The sequence below is a fragment of the Sylvia atricapilla genome, chromosome 23 (assembly GCF_009819655.1).
Source record: "Sylvia atricapilla isolate bSylAtr1 chromosome 23, bSylAtr1.pri, whole genome shotgun sequence".
Classification (NCBI taxonomy): Eukaryota; Metazoa; Chordata; class Aves; order Passeriformes; family Sylviidae; genus Sylvia; species Sylvia atricapilla.
Genome location: NC_089162.1, coordinates 1140437 through 1153069, shown reverse-complemented (window position 1 = coordinate 1153069; position 12633 = coordinate 1140437).

The window sequence follows — 12633 nt, the reverse complement described above, 5'->3', positions numbered from 1 at the left end:
CTGGGGCAGAGGGGAGAAAAGACAAACAGGTGCACAGTCAGTGTCCCAAAGTGTGGCACTGGGAACCAAAAGGTGACTGGTGAGGGAAACAAGTTGACTTCTCTTCTGAACATTGTATTCTATAATCTGCCAACAGAGCCTTGAATGAAAATGAGGAACCACAAAAAAAAGCACCTCAGTTAATGAAAAATGAGCCCCCAAAGCTACAAGCAAGAGGCTCGTGCTGCCTGGGTTCTTTGCTCTCTGCATTGCATTAAAAACAAGTATGTCAATAAGGAGTGCCAGACAAAACAGTCATTTGTCAGCTGACGTGAGGGAAGGATGAGGATACACTTCAGGAATTTATCAAGGAAATCTGTTGAGCTGTGCAACTTTTTTTTACGAAAGATGCTGAAGAGAAAGCAGCTTCCCAGCTGAACCTGTAAGCTGCTCAATGAATTATAAAGCAGAAATACCCTCTTAACACCCAGCATTACCTGGCAGCCTATTTACCATTTCTGCCAAGGCTGGAGAGCTGGTGGATCATGGCCAGTGCCTTCTGTCCTCCCCATTTCCAGTCAGCCTGGAAATGGCTGGAGCCTCTGAGCTGTACAGAGACTCTTCTAATACAAATATCTGCCTGCCTTCCTCTGGGGGGCGGGGGAGAGGGGAATATTTCCAGAGGGTGCTCAGTGCTGAACAAAGTTTGTTTGAACTGGGCTTAACTGCAACAAGAGCAGCATTAAGCCAACCTCGAGCTCTTGTGAAAACACTCTGCTTTAAATAGTGCCTCTTCAAGCTTTAACGTCATGTAAAGCTCAAGAAGATTTTATGGGCCACTGAAAGCATCTAAAGCCTTGGCATCCCGTTTGCAATCCGGGCAGCTTTGCAGCAGCAGCACAGAGGAGGTTTGAAGGGTGGCAATGATGCCCCAGGAGCAGCACAAGGAGCCCTGCCCAGCCCCAACCCACACACCTTCCAGCAAACCAAGCTGGAAACCAGCCCTGTAGCCCTCTGACCCTGCACCCTCTGATCCTGCACCCCTCTAACCCTGTACCCCTCTGATCCTTTACTCTCTGACCCTGCACCCTCTGATCCTGCACCCTCTGATCCTTTACCCTCTGACCCTGCACCCCTCTAACCCTGCACCCCTCTGATCCTGCACCCCTCTGACCCTGTACCCCTCTGACCCTGCACCCCTCTGATCTTGTACCCTCTGACCCCGCAGTCCTGCAGGTTTCCAGCCATAAGGCAATGTCCAAACCGAGTGCTCGGTGACTCCTTAAGGAAATGACTCCTCAGCAGCCTCTCGGATGCTGTTCATTCCTGTCACCAGGGTCAAAAGCTGCGCTGTTGGGCCAGGCAGGCACTTTGCATGCTCAAAATTCATTAAAGTCAAATACTCCTAAGACTTTTTACACATGAAAAAGCAGATGAAGGTGAGACAGAGCAGTGCTGTGCAGTACAGGCAGTTTTATTTAATGAAGGTATATTTACTCAGAAGAGCTGAAGGGCTGCTTCTTCACAGCAGGTCAGGGGCTGCTATGCAAATACCAATAAATATTTTGCACTTTTCAAGAATGCTTTACCCAAGTTCTCTGCAAGCGTGAACTGCACTAAACCTCCCAGGATCTGGAAGGAGCAAGGGAGAGAACAGGAACAGACACTTTGTCCGTGACAGAAAGACAGAAGCCTCTTGGGCTGAAAGCAGAGACATTTGACAGCACCAACAGCTTTCCCAGCTTCCCCACGGAAGCTCTTTTCCATCTCTAACCTCACACTTGTGTGGTTGGCAGCTTTCTAGAAACAGCAGCTCCGCATCGGTTCAGAAAACAGAGTCATCTGTGGTTCATTACTCCCAACAGATTTCATAAGGGATCCTGCCTGGTGCCTCAGCTGCTCCTCAGGCAGCTCAGCCTGCAGGTTCTGGTGTGCTACAGAACAGCAGAGCTTCTTATGAAACACCTCACACAGGACAAAAGCCATCAGAGGGATGAGTTCATCAAGCCTGGAGAGATTTGTGCATTATTAACTGGAGTTCCAGGAGGTCTCCTTGAGCTGGAGGACAAAGTGTGCAAAGGGGCTTGCTGGTCAATTCAACAGCTCTGAAAACCAGAGGCAGCTGAGAATGATTCCATGGAGAGGAGCAGCTTCTGCCCTGCAAGACACTGGAGGGAAAAAGAAATAACCAAGGATGGCTCCAGGCAGAGAGGTTTTACAGAAAGATTCAGGAGAAGATGGCACTGAGGTCTCAGGTTCCCAAAAGCCTCCCACTGGGGAGCTGTAAGATGCCATGAAAGATTTATGGAAGCTCAAAAGGAGCAGTTTTCCTTCCCTGTGCCTGCAGTTTGCACCCAGCACCCTCTGACAGTGGAGGGCTGGGAGCCATCCCGAGGGACAGAGGAAATCCACAACCCTGGGAGCTGAGGCTGTGCAGAGCTGGGATCATACCACAGGACACGGGTGTTTCACATCTGAGACAGCAAATCCAGGCTGCTCCCCTCAGCTGAAGTCCCATCTCTGGAGGGGTTTGAGATACAGACACCAAATGCTGCTGCTGACTGTGGAAGTGGCAGCCCACAGATAAAACCTGGAGAGCTGCAGTGGGGAATTCCCACGGCAGCAGAGCCCAAGCTGCCCGGAGCCAGCATCGCTGTACTTCCAAGATACCAACTTATTTTGAAATCAATGCTGAGATTATTGATCCAGGAAGGAAATACAGACTGGTGAGAAAGGCTGGTCAATAGTTACCCCTGTGGGTACTAAGTTTTAATGGAGACCAGGAAAAATTCCAATCTGAATTTTGTGCTGGGGTGGAACTCTGCATACACTGGTTATCTCAGCCCTGGAGCAAGGCAGAGACTCCTCACTGGTATCTGCTGATATTCCCAGTGACCAGCTCAGGTGCCAAGGTCTGGGAACGCACATCACTGCTGAGAGAATGAAAAGAGAAACCCCATTAGCTGCTCCCAGCGATCTGTCTGGCAGAGGACAAGCCGCTAATGCCGACTGCCTTGAAAATCAGAGCAAGAAATTCAACCTGCACAGTCAAGGCCAGAGTCAGGCATGTAACTCAGTGATGGCAGCAGTTCAAGCACTTAAACTGTCTTTTGAAACCACAGTAAAATCCTGCTGTCCCATCCCTCTTGGAAATGGACTCCACTGAATGTCAAGGCCCTGAAAAGCAAGAACACAACAGCAACAAAAAAACATCCCCAACCAGCTCTGCTTGACTGAGGCTGGGAGGACTGCAGCAATTTCCCTTCACTCGTCAGCAAAATCTCACCGGCCTCATAAAAATACAAAAAGGGTTTAAGTTGCCAGGGGGGCATCCTCAGTAGTGGGGCAGGGGCTGAGGAGAGGCTCCATACCACAATCCTGAAAAGCCTTGACTCCAGTATTTTGGAAGCAGCAAAATCTCACCTTCAGGGAAGTATTTCTGGGGTGCTGCAGATCCACACAAACTGCGGGAGCACCACCCCGAAGCTCCAGGGGAAGAAGAACCCGTTCTGCACTTCACAGACAACAACAGCTCTGACCTCTATTCACAGGTTTCTAAGAAGCCACTGCCTAAACTCCCTCTTTATTCCCCAGTCAATAGCTGCAAAACAGCTTTAGAAGAACAAACAGCTCCTTCTGTCCCTTTGAAAAGACTCGGGCAGGCCAATACTGCCTTGGGATACCTGAGGTAACCCCAAGGCATGAGGAGCTGCAGAGAGAGGTGGGAAGGGAGGTTTGGAGAGCAGAGTTTTCCTCGGAGCGATGCTGGCGTAGAGGCTAAAGGCTGCCAGCACCCAGGGAAGCAACTGGCAGAGTCTGACAGCCCTGCAGGAGGATAATTGGGCAGACAGTGCTGTGCAGACGAACTAAAGTGTTTACTGGCTTTAATATTTAATTGTGTCAAATGAAGAGAGAGGAGCTGGGGAATCGGAGCTGCAGAGAGAGGCACGTGTGTGCCGGGGGCTCCGCTCCTCCCGAGCCAAGTCGGGCACCCAAATCAGCCAAAGCACCAACCCCACGGCTGGGACGTGCCCAGGGTGCTCCCCCTGCCCTCTCCCTGGCAGAAAGGAGCCTTCTAGCTTGGGAAAACAGTGTGGAGGGAGCGCTGGAGGCAGAGCAGGGAAAGGGGAAGGCACCACGTGCAGCAGCCGTGAAAACAAACGTGGGGAATTCATCTCCATGGGACTTCACCAGGGGCTCCATCCAACCCCATGGATAAGGAAACTATTGGGAAATCCATCTCCATGGGACCTCACCATGGGCTCCATCCAGCCCCATGGATAAGGAGACTATTGGCATCCACATCCCAATATAAAATCACTCAGAGATGTGAGCTGCCTGAGAAGGGCTCACCCGAAACAACCACAGGGAAAGCACTGCTCCTTTGCAGGATGGCTTTTCTCTTTGGGTGCTGGAAGGTGACCAGGGAGGTGAAGTCACTAGCTCTGGAAGTGTTCTGCATGTGGCACTTGGGGATATGGTGTGGGGGTGATTATGGTGGTGCTGGGGATTAGGTGATCGTGAGATCTCTTCCAACCTTGATCATTCCAGGATATACAAAGAGACGCCTTGCACTGCCACTGCTCTGTTCAAAGGCTTGGAGGGAAGGATCCAGGTCCCCTGCACCCTGAAAATCCCAGCAGTTCACCCACTGGTCCTGTTGCCTCTGCTTGTGGTTGTTCACCTGTCTGCAGGAAAGGGCTTTGAGCCACTGTTTCCCTTAGGACGGAGGCTGGGAGAGTGCAATCACTGTCAGACACACTCAGCCCTTCCTATTCCTTCCCAAAGGATCCCAAGTCAGCTCCAAACAGGCTGAAAGCCCGACATCCCAGCAAAGGGAAAACCTGGACTACTGTGCTGCTAAAGCCACTGTTTGTGTTCTCTCTCTGCCTTTGGCCAAAGCCAGCGTGGAAATTCAAAGGAAGGCTGGCTCCATAAATATTGCAGTGTGAACAACACAGGGCCTTTGCTGGATTATCACCGCTAAAAGGAGCTGCAAAGCATCCAACTCCAGGAATGAAAGATGCTAATGGAGCGTTCCCAGCGGACACCAGGGCTGTAGATTACAGGGAGCTGCCTTCACATCCTGCAAAATGTGCAGATTTAAATAACGCTCCCCTTTCACACGGAATAAATCTCAGCGTTGGCCACAAACAAATGCAGCTCAGGCCCTCGCTGACCCATTCCAGGGGGCAGATGGCTTGTGGGAGACACAGGTGATGGATGGAACACCTGGAATTTGTGTCCACTGGTCCCATACACTCTCTGAGATGAAGGGTGTGCCCTGCCTGCATGTGCATCTCTCTACCCACAGCACGCTTCAAACACACAAAAAAAGGGTTAAGACAGATTTTTCTCTCCAACCTTTTAATTAAGCCATTAGTCTCTTCCCCCTTAACCCAGGAATGAGAGGCCTGTCTTCACAGGAGCAAATGATTTCCCCAGAGTAATGAAGATGCATTATCATAAAGAAAAAAATCATTAGTTGCTGTGTCCAGAACAATGAGATTGCTCAATTACTGCACTAAAACAGATCACAGCCTTCCCAGTGCTCCATGTGCAAACTTGGAGGAGATGCATCCAAATGGATGTGCTCAGAAAAACAGCACTTGTTCAGCAGAAGGCCTGGACCACTACAAAGGTCCTACCCTAATGATTTCCCTTTGCTCACTGCACATTTTAGACACCACAGCAGCAGACCCCAGCAGGATTTTCTCCAAGTGCTTCACAACAAAGGAGTTGGGATGTTGGGGAGTTTCCCTTTGCACTGAGAAGGCCCCAGTTTCCCTGGTAAGGGTTGAGCAGTCAACACTTTGAAGGAACTGACGGTGAAACACAGTGAAGAGCAGGGCTTTGGGAGCCCAGCACAGCAGCAGCCACAGCCTGACAGCCCCTCAGGATGAGAAGGATCAACACCAGAACTGTCCAGCTGGGTCAATCACCCAGTCCAACTCCTGGCCCCGCCCACACACTCCAACAATCCCACCCTGCGCCTGAGAGTGCTGTCTAAAGGCTCCTGGAGCTCTGGCAGTGCCCATTCCCTGTTCAGTGCCTGACACCCTCTGGGGGAAGAGCTTTTTCCTTACATCCAGCCAAACCCCCTCCAGAGCTCTAGGCCAGCTGCAAAACACTGTTCACCCCCAACTTATCTAATGAGGATGATCCAACCCTCAATTTCCCCTCTTCACCGCCCCCAGGATGATTAAGAGCAGGATTTAGTCACCTAACCAGGGTCCTATTATTCCTTCAAATGGATAATTTCAGTCCTTCTCTCACCAACTGAGATACCCATTAAAAAATGAGTCATTAACTCTTCCCCCTGCATCTTTGGCACAATAATTCCAACACAGATGTGGGTCAAGCAAAGCTGCTCATGAACTCCCATCAAGCCCATTTGGCCTGAAAAGGGAGGAGTGGGTGTCAAAAGTGAAAGTGGTTTATGTAGACATTTTCTCCTCTACATTAAACATTTGGATGTTTTCCCCCTCCCTAAGGCATCTCTGAAGTTAACTTTAAAAAAATGTTTTTAAAGTCTGAACAAAAGAACATATAATATCTGATGGAATGTTTTATTCGACCTGAACCAAATATTTTTTGCCATGTTTTTGGTTAACCCTATACAGAATTTTCTCTTCAGTTTTTCAGTTCAGACAGACAAGGGCAAAAAGAAAAAAATCAATTTCAGAGCTGCAAACAGCCCATTCTGTAACAGTTGTCACAGAGACTGCAGCTTATGTTAATATTAAAGTACTGCTTTAGCAATTTATGAACATTATCTGGAAAGCGAAGGCACAAATTAGCAGAGATGAAGGAAGTTACCCGAGTTAATGCATTTTTGGCACTAATATCCTTCTATTGTTCAACTCATCTGGAAGAAGTACAGGTCTGCAGTGACAAACAGGGAGAGTTTGATGGTTAACACAGCTTGGGGACGATTCCCAGGAGGGTTTCCACCCGTTGGAGGACAAGGCACACAGAATGCTGGGGTGGTTTGGGTGGGAAGGGACCTTAGAGCTCACCCAGTTCCACCCCCTGCCATGGGCAGGGACACCTTCCACTGTCCCAGGCTGCTCCAAGCCCCAGTGTCCAACCTGGCCTTGGACACTTCCAGGGATCCAGGGGCAGCCACAGCTTCTTTGGGAAACCCATTCCAGGGCTTCACCACCCTCACAGGGAACAGCTTCTTCCTGATATCTAAATTTACCCTTCCTCAGCTTAAGGGCATTTTCCTCTGTCCTGTCACTCCATTCCTTGTCCACCATCTCTCCCCATCTTTCTTGTCAGTTCCTTCATGCCCTGCAAGGCCACAGTTCACTCCCCCCAAAGCTTCTCCTCTCCAGGTGAACACCCCCAGCTCTCCCAGCCTCTCCTCTCCCAGAGCTGCTCCATCCCTCTGACCATCCTGGTGGCTCCAGCAGCTCCAGGTCCTGCCTGTGCTGGGCCCCCCGAGCTGGAGGCAGCTCTGCAGGTGGGGTCTCACCTGAGGGGGCAGAGGGGCACAATCCCCCCTCCCCTGCTGCCCCCGCTGGGGACCAGCCCAGCACAGGGGGGTTTGGGCCAGGGCCTGTCCAGCTCTCACCCACCAGCACCAAAGTGCTTCTCCAGAGCTGCTCTCCAGCCCTTCATCCCCAGCCTGGGTTCATCATGGGGGTTGCAGCACCTGCCCTCAGTCTCAGTCTTATTAAACTTCCTACAGATCATTAAAAAAAAAAAAAAAAAGATTATCAGTTTCACATCCTGGTGAAATTCAGAGAATTCAGTTCCTGGACTTGATTACCCTTCCAACCCAAACAATTCTCTACACAAAGAACAAGACATTTCGGTTTTTTGGAGAAGGCTGGGGACCTCCAGGAAAACATGGTGAGGCTGCCTGGGGAGTTATTTCCAGCCAGGATTGGTGCTGAGCTCCAGGGCTGCAGCAGTTTGTAGGAGCCCTCCCCATGGAGGCAGGAGTGGGATCCCAGCTCTGCCGGTGCTGCATACGGTGCTTGCTTTAGTTAAATGCAAACCAGCAATCTCTGCCTTCACATGTGACAATTGCCATGCGATTTCTGTCTCATTAAGCTCTGAAATGTAAAACAAATGGGATTTATGTGGCTGCTGCTCGGCATTTGCTTGCACGGAGTCAAGTCTTGCCTTCAGTGGCTTTTCAGTCTTATCACTGTCTTATCTCGTTTGGCTCCTGAGTCAACACGGTACCTGGTGCTTCCCCACCTCAGGCTGAAACAGCGTTTGCAGAACAGACAGACCAGGGGCAGATGCAGCAAACAAATCCTCCTGTTTTCCCCCAGGTTGTGAGACCAGCTCTCATAGATGTCACACGAACCTTCTGTGCCTCAGTTCCCCGCACATGCCACTCTCAGATCCACTCGGCTCATTCAAATTCCAGCCCACCAATCCAGCATGTTTATTTACAGCACTGTGCATGGAATAACAAACTCTGAAACTCAGTTCTTTGTAAGGCTGGCAGAAAAAAAGCTACAGGCAGCATTTGGGAGGTATTTTGGAGAACATGGACCATCAGTGAAGTGCTTTCCCACACACAATCCAGGAAAAAACTAAAGGCTGTTTACAGAGCATTTGATTCCATCAGTCATTCCCAAAGGCACAGGAATCTTGTAAACTCAGTATCTGGGATGATTTCACTGGTACCAGGCTTGCCTGGCCGATGCTCAGGACGTGAAGCTTTATTACCACTGATGTCCAGAGCGGTTACTCTGATCCTTTTCTTCCAACTACAAAGATCAACAACCCCCCAGCACTCCACAGATTTGCAGCACCAACAAGGATGGTCACTGAGTGTCCTGAAGATGTCATAGAATCACGGAATCATTACAATTAGAAAGATCTTTAAGGTCATCAAGTCCAACACTCAAGTCAAGGGGATCCACTTAAACCACATCATTTGGGATGCCCCATGCCTGGAAGTGTTCAGGACCAGCTTGGACAGAGCTTGGAGTGACCTGGTCTAGCAGAAGACATCCCTGCCTGTGGCAGGGAGTGGAACTGGATGGACTTCATGGTCTCCTCCAAATCAAACCACTCTGGAGTTCTGGGATTACCTAGAAAACTGCTGGAGAGCACCAGCCTCCACTTTGGACAGCCCAATTACTGCTGAATTTTGCCAAGAGCAACTCAGTTTTGGGTACCCAAGTGGGCACCTTGAAAGGTGTGACATTTACTCAGAGTATCAAGCAAAAACCAAACCACCATGAGTTAGACACCCAGAGGCAGAACATCACCAGCTCTGGCTGCTGTGGACTCCTCCAGCCTTGCCCAAGGGTGCTCAAGGAGCCAGACACAGGACAAGGATCCAGCTCCACACAGCCCACTGCCCCAAGGCCACCTTCCCAGCCCTCAGAACATTGTCACCTTGGGCACGGAACACCCTGTGAGCAGCAGAGTGAGTGTGCCAGGAATTGTAATGCCAGAGGCACAAAGCGGCACAGGAGGAGATGGATTCTGGAGCGCCTGGAAAACCGGGGAGAAACACAACAGCAAGGAGGAGGTTTCTATGAGAAGCACAAAGCCAGGTGTTGTTCAGCAAAGCCCCGTTCTGCACGCTCAGGAGGATAGCCTTGGACAAAAGCAAGAGCTCCCACTGATGCCATTGTCGAGCTGGTAGAGCTGAGATTTCTCTGGAAGAAAAGCAGTCCCGCGACAATTATTTATCACCACAAAAACATCTTCCTCCTCAGCTTTTGTTGGTGCAACACAGACCGCATGTGGCTCCAGCCAGGGAGAGAAAAGCTACCAACAGGATCAAGGAAGGCTGAGATTAATCTGGTTTAACATAGATAAAAAAACATCTTGAGCAATCAGTTTTAAAATTAATATTAAAGTTGTAAGTCACCTTAGACTATATTAAAATACAAACTAGAGCACACAATAAGCCCCAAATAAGCCCTACTGGCAGTCAGAACAGCTCCCTTATCAACCTCTAACATCCTCTGTAAAATAATAACTGGAAGCCAGACTGCTCTGAGAGAAACTCCCTCTCCTGGGGCAGCGTGATGTGACCCAATTCCTGCTGCCATTTCAGGAGCCCTGGCTTGGCCAGTGTTCCCTGTGCCAGCAAGAAACTCAGCTGCAGCAGGAGTCATCCGTGAGGGAGAGCTGGCATGGAAGGGCTGAGCAGCGAGCTGTGCTCTGGGTATGTCTGCTGGGGCACCCAGCCACAGCACAAAGGGACTCGGTGCTGCAGCTCAGAGGCTTTGGTGTCTTTCTCCCCCCAGAAATGCTGCAGAGTTTTGGGAATTGGTTTTCTCCCAGCCCTTGGCGTCTCCTTCTCAACATTCCCAAACTTTCTTCGCTGTTGCTTTGCAGGAGGCTGAGAGGCTCCTGCTGAGGGAGCACAGTGTGGGTGGAGCAGGGCAGCGCCAAGGGAAGCTGGGCTCGGCAGCTGGGCAGTGATGGGCAGCACAGCCCAAGGCCTGTGCAACATCCCAAGGGCAGGTGCCCAAGGACTGCAGAAATATCAGCCCCATAACAGAGAGATGGAACACAGGGAGCTGTGGGCAGCACCCCAAAGTCAAGGAGAGAACAGGGACACGCTCTGGTCATTCTGCCCAGGGACTCCTGCAGTCACCATCGAGTGGCTCATGCTGGCTGCACCCAACTCTAACACTGAAATGTTTCACCCACACCCAGTTAACACTGGGATGACATAAAGAGGCACCTCTGGGTAGTTCAGGGGGCTGAAAGTGTTGGTCTCCACAAAGGTTGAGAAAGGCTGAGCCAAGGGAGCTGGAGCAGAGCCCTGCTTACACACAGGGGGCAAGTGGGTCTTGGGACAAAACGGAGGCTGCCACAGAGCTCTGTCATCAAGAGAGCTGCACGAGCTGCTCCCCAGCACACGGCTGCCTGCTTGAGAGGGCTCCAAATAAATAAATAAAGCCACTGCCTCATTAGCATGCAAATATATTCAAGCCCCATTTCAATTTGAATTCTATGCATACGATCAGAGTGCAAAATGCAAATTATACAAATGCACCCATAGGAAGAAACAAGTAGGAACTCTGCACAAAGGGATTAGGGCCAGGCTACTTCCCTCAGAAGATTCCAGCGCTGGGGGGGCTCTTGCTGGGGAGGATCCTTTAATGGCCACCAGTCACGCTGCACTGAGCTTTGTTACAAACACTTGGAAAAGCATCCTGACTCCGGCTCTGGAGCAATGGCTGGCTTGAAACCGGTTCAGGGAGAGGAGGGGAGGGTGGATGAACAGACACCAAGAGGTTCTGTAGTCTCAGCACTCACAGCTAAGGGTCTCCCCAGGGGATCAGCACCCGTTCAGATCGGCCTGAGAGAGCAAATGTGTCCCCAGTGCTCCTCCAGCAGCCCCCAAAAGGCAGCGTTAGCCAGGTCCACCCACCAAGCCAGGGAAAGGGGTCAGGACAGCCAGAAAGGGGCAGCAAGGGGCATCTCAGGCAGCAGAGACCATCAGGAAGAGTGTCACCACCACTGTCCCCATCTCACTGACAAGGGAGGTGATGCTTCCCCACTCTACCCCTCCTCTCCTTCCCATGGAGATTTGGCTGGGAAGGTTCTGCCAGGTGTGGGAGGAAGGACGCAAGCCCAGCTTGGAAGGTCCTCTGCAGACCACAGTCAGCTGAAGAGACCCCCAAAGAACCTGATTTTAGCTGGGCAAAGCTGAGCTCTGCTCCAGCACAAGCCCTGGCCCTTTGTCCAGGCCCCCAGGTCCAGCAGCTCCATGGTGTGGGAGATCCTGCTCCCAGGGACACACCAAGCCCGGGCAGAGCAGATGGGAGGCTGAGCATGTTCATCTCTCCCTCCTACGTGTGTGAAATTCTCAACCCACCATTATCGTATTACATTTTCATTTTAAAGTAAATATCTGTTTTCAATTAGTACTTACCGTGAGGGGCATGCATCACTGAGAACACTTATTTCTCTTCCTTTCATTATTAGATTAGAAGTCGCTCAAGTTTAACCACATTTAGCAGCGGCAGACACCCAACTGCTCTGCAGGCACTAATCCTCTTCCCACCTCCACCCCCACAAAGGTCCCAATCCAGCTGCTGCAGCCTCTCTGCCAACACTCCAAATCAAGGTGTGACACGAGCCTGGTGCAGCCCTGGCCAACCTTCCCAAGCCCATCCACCAACTCCCTGCACATCCTCCCTCCAGCCTGTTACATTTCCATTGTTTTTCCTTCACATCACAAAGTCTGACCCGGTGGCTATGCCACCTGTGTAGCCACACGAGTCACATGGACTCCCCCAAGGTGACATGAAGTGAACAAAACCTGGAGCAGAGCTGCCCCAAACCTCACAAATACAACCAGAAGCACAGGAGGGGTCAACCATGTCTGGTGCTCCACCTGCTCATTCAGTCCTGGGTTAGCACTTGGCCACCCAATATCCTTCCCAAGTCTCCCACTCCTCATCCTGCCCCAGTAAGGAGAGTCCTTCCTCCCAGTGGGATCACCCAATATCCTTCCCAAGTCTCCCACTCCTCATCCTGCCCCAGTAAGGAGAGTCCTTCCTCCCAATGGATCACCCAATATCCTTCCCAAGTCTCCCACTCCTGATCCCTCCCCAGGGAGGAAAGCCCTTCCTGCAGTGAGATCATCCCAAACCCTCCCAGGCACCGCCTGCTCAGCCCTCGGTGAGAGCACTCTAAGCATAATAGTAC